At 38.3% G+C, this 3984-nt stretch overlaps 1 protein-coding gene across 8 annotated transcripts in view; it reads right to left on the bottom strand.

The window, feature by feature from the left end:
* LOC102676819 (tensin-1-like) overlaps positions 1–3984 on the bottom strand; it is a 219859-nt gene that overhangs the window by 44995 nt on the left and 170880 nt on the right. Inside the window, exon 1 of one of the 8 annotated variants that reach the window (XM_031509936.1) lies at positions 736–742. The exons of the other annotated variants lie outside the window; for them this stretch is intronic. The gene's annotated coding sequence lies outside the window, so the exon portion shown is untranslated. Of the gene's footprint in view, positions 1–735; positions 743–3984 lie in introns of those variants that run through there. 8 annotated transcript variants of the gene reach the window in all.

Genomic DNA, 3984 nt, shown 5'->3' on the forward strand with positions numbered 1-3984 from the left:
ATTTCTAATTCCCTTTCATCTAGAAAATATTCTTTATCAGAATCAAAGAATCATAAAGAGCAGAATCATTAAATAGCAGAATTCTTGATTATACGTGTTTGAAAATTGATACATACAAGTCTTACGGCCTCACTTTAAAATCACCGATTGCAAATATTTTTGTCTAATCAAAAAAAGGAAATAAAATAACGATACTTTCAACGAAACGTCCACAAAACGATCATCTATTCGAGACAGAGTTGGAAAAGTAATTAGTTGAAAATTTCGAACAATAATAATTATTTATAACATTTATTCGTATGAATCGTATTGCAATCCTCTTCTCATATAACCTCGATCATTACAATTATCTGCAATTATTATTACGTCTTGAACAATAAATCATCGAAGTAACTTTTACTCTTACTTGAATGCATTAAATTCTGCCCGATCACCGATTATTCGAGGCCACCCCAAACCCCCAAAATTGGCGATCCTCGAGCAAGCTTCGAGTCGGCCTTCAATCCTCCGATTAATTCGTCCTTCCAACATTCTTCTGCCCTTTCCACGCAGCTCGCGAGTTTCACGAACGAAGGCGTTCTTAATTCACCGGAAGGTGTTTCAACTTTAATCCGAGGAGTGCCATTAGGATTGACTAAACGCCGAGGCGCAGGCCAACCGTAAAGTTCCAAGTGCAAAGTCTACTATACTACCACCCTCTACCTCCCTCCCCCGCCCCGAGTTCTTCCGCGCTCAACGAAGTTGGCCGCTGTCATTCTTACCAACCCTTGGCAAGAAAGAGAGAGGCGTCCTTCTTCCTCGTTGCGAAGGAAAGAAGGCCTTAGGCGGACGTCTAGAAATCTTTCGGATATAACAGGAAGATGCTTTTACCTCGTTTCCAAGGTGAATTCAGGGGGGGAGAAAGATACGATTTCGAATTTTTTTTCGTCTACGTCAATTACAATTGATCGCGTTATTTGAATTCGAAGGAGGATGAGGGAAACGTAGCTTTGCATTTCCATTCTTTGATACTACATCCATTTCTGGCATAATGATTATTACTTAGTTCCCATAATTATTAAGATTTTAATCGTTAATATATTTTCGAATAAAATAAAACTATATAGATTTGCATTAGATTTGGATCGAAACTTAAGTTGTTGGTTTGTAATAAAACAAAGTTGGATAATTTTACGTATCAACTTTTACGAGATCATAATTCATTCACCAAATACGTTGGAATAAAATCTTTGAAAACTTTTAATAGGGTTAAATCTGTCGTGAAATATCGTGGATCGATCCACAAGTGGTGGATACGCGAGTTATATGGGGGAATAACGAATGAGCAGGTGAACGAGAGTTTCTTTTTCCGGGAACGAGGGGCAAGGAAATGGGAGGCACATGCGCTCACGAAGGTGAACGGGTTGAGAACGCCACTTGAGCCGAACTTATAACTAAAACGTCGATGAATTATTCAAGGAGACACTCGACTGAATAATTGATACACATGGGAAGTCAATGGGGCGCATATACTTACATACGTAAGTATGGTAGTACGAATATACGCGCGCTTCCCGATCGAATGAAAGCACGCTTTCTCGCCGTTTAGCAGCTGCACATGTAAATTGCTCAATTTTATCCCCAATTAATTCTACGGCTTGACGCGTTTCTCCAAGCAATGAGGAGAAAACTACCGTGCAACTACGTGTAATTTTGCCTCACCCCTTCTCTCCCCCTTTCTTCCCTCTTTTTTCGTGTCTAATTTCCAACAGAACCTCCCTCGAAATGCACTCTTCTCTCATTCTTCCTTTTCCTCCCGCTTCTGCTCGAATCGATCCGTTCGAAAGATAGAGGAAAGATTTTCGATTCGATCTTTGAAATTTTTTTTTTTTTTTTTTCTTTTTCTTTCTTTACGATGAAAAAGTTTTAGCTCCTCGCAAATTCCCCAAAGCGCTAAACACCGCAAAATCTCGCCCCCTGTGCACTGCGTCCTAAAATTCCACGAAATTGAAATTAAGGGACACACGATCCTGAGGTTGCCCGTTGGGGGGCATCGTCGATGATAAGCATTCTGCGGCCTCGAGGAATCTCAATATTGAGCTGTCATCACAACGACGGATCTCCATTGTGTCGCCTAATTTCTCAAGATTCGCGCAACGAGAACTTACCCTTGTATAAATATATACGTACACAAGTGGTAAAAAGGGAGGGAAAAAATTCGAATGAAAATTTTTAGGCGTCATACGTCGACTGTTAATTAATTAATATCACCGCGTATCGTATATCATATTTTTGCATTTGTTATATATATCACGTTTGAATATACGTTTACAGGGGAAGGGGGATCATTAGAGGTTAATTATTTAAAGGGAATACACAGGAGGGAAAATTTAATCGGTGTCAATAATACCGATTGATTGATAACACCGATACAAGAGCATCCTTCTCCCCCTCCCCTCCCAACTTGTAATTTCGATGTATCGATACCCGGTTATTTGAATTATATTATTCACGTCGGTATACATAATTCATCCCGTGTTTCAGATCTGCGCGGCTGCCTAGGTAGGGCACGTTATTATGCGGAAATTTCGGTCGATTGCTTTACACGTATCGTACGTGCGTTAAAAATCTTGCGTAAATTTTTAATGGAAAATCGAAAGATCGAATCGATAGAGAAAGAGAGAAAGAGAGAAAGAGAGAGAAAAAGAAAGAGAGAGAAAAGTATGATATATAATTAAATAACATCGAGCTACGAGTAATTATTAATTATTGTTTGAAAAATATCGAATGTTTGTAGCTCGGTGAATGAGAGTTTAAAAAAAGAGAAAAAGAAGAAGAGAGAGAGAGAGAGAGAGAGAGAAGAAAAGAAAAAAAGATCGCGAATTCGACAAGCGCAATTTAATGCTAATATTTCGAACAATTTTATTCCCATGTATAATTGAAAATTATGATTAATCATTTGTTATTACCGCGTTAAAAACTACTGGAAGCGCGTTGAGATATATTTTCAGTAATATTTCACGTGCGTCACGTGGAATTTTAAAAAGCGGGCGGCCGCATTAATTTGAATTTTAAAAAGGCGAGCAAGATAACGGCGAGGAGGAAGGTAACTCTGGGAGTGGAAGATAAAGGTCAGTTGTAAACTGAAATCCAACGTTTATTTCCTTTCGTTGTGTTTTTTTTTTTTATTTTTGTATTTTAAATAAAGAAAAGAATCGCGCATCTTTTCAAATAATATAACAATCAATTCTTTTTCCAAACGAAAAACGGATAGATTTATATAAGAAGAAGAAGAAAATAAAAAAAATCAAGCAAATTAAAAGACTCTAGACTCTCTAAGTTGACCTCGGATTCAACGTTTCGGAGGAGGAATAAGGGAGAAATAAGCGAGGGACGAGACAAACGACTCATCAGCTTTAATCGAGAATAGCAGCTCTAGTTTCGGGCCGAAACTCGTGCCGGTTGTTCTGCAGAGGATCGGTCACGTACAATACCTCGGACCAGATCCCCAGTGAGCCGGCACTTTCGTCGATCTATTAGTCGCTCAATTACCCAAAATACTCCCAGATACGCGGATCGGATACAGAATCCTTTGCCGGTATTCGGCTACACTTCCAAGTCGATAACAGTTCAGATTCAAACGTCCCTCCACTTTTTGGGATCGAAAGATTACTTGAATACTTACTCCCCTCATCGCTTCCAATTCGATTTGTTTCGACTTACTTTAAACAATTTTGATCTCCGTTTAAAATGACACGTTTGTTTCGAGAATAGTTTTAAATAAGTAGATGAAAGGCGTTTTTTTTTTAATTACGAATATTATATTATGAAATGTTAAAATTAAATCACGACTCCACTTTTTGGGATCGAAAGATTACTTGAATACTTACTCCCCTCATCGCTTCCAATTCGATTTGTTTCGACTTATTTTAAACAACTTTCATCTCCGTTTAAAATGACACGTTTGTTTCGAGAATAGTTTTAAATAAATCGACGAAAGGCGTT

Source organism: Apis dorsata, unplaced genomic scaffold (assembly GCF_000469605.1).
Source record: "Apis dorsata unplaced genomic scaffold, Apis dorsata 1.3 scaffold_194, whole genome shotgun sequence".
Lineage (NCBI taxonomy): Eukaryota > Metazoa > Arthropoda > Insecta > Hymenoptera > Apidae > Apis > Apis dorsata.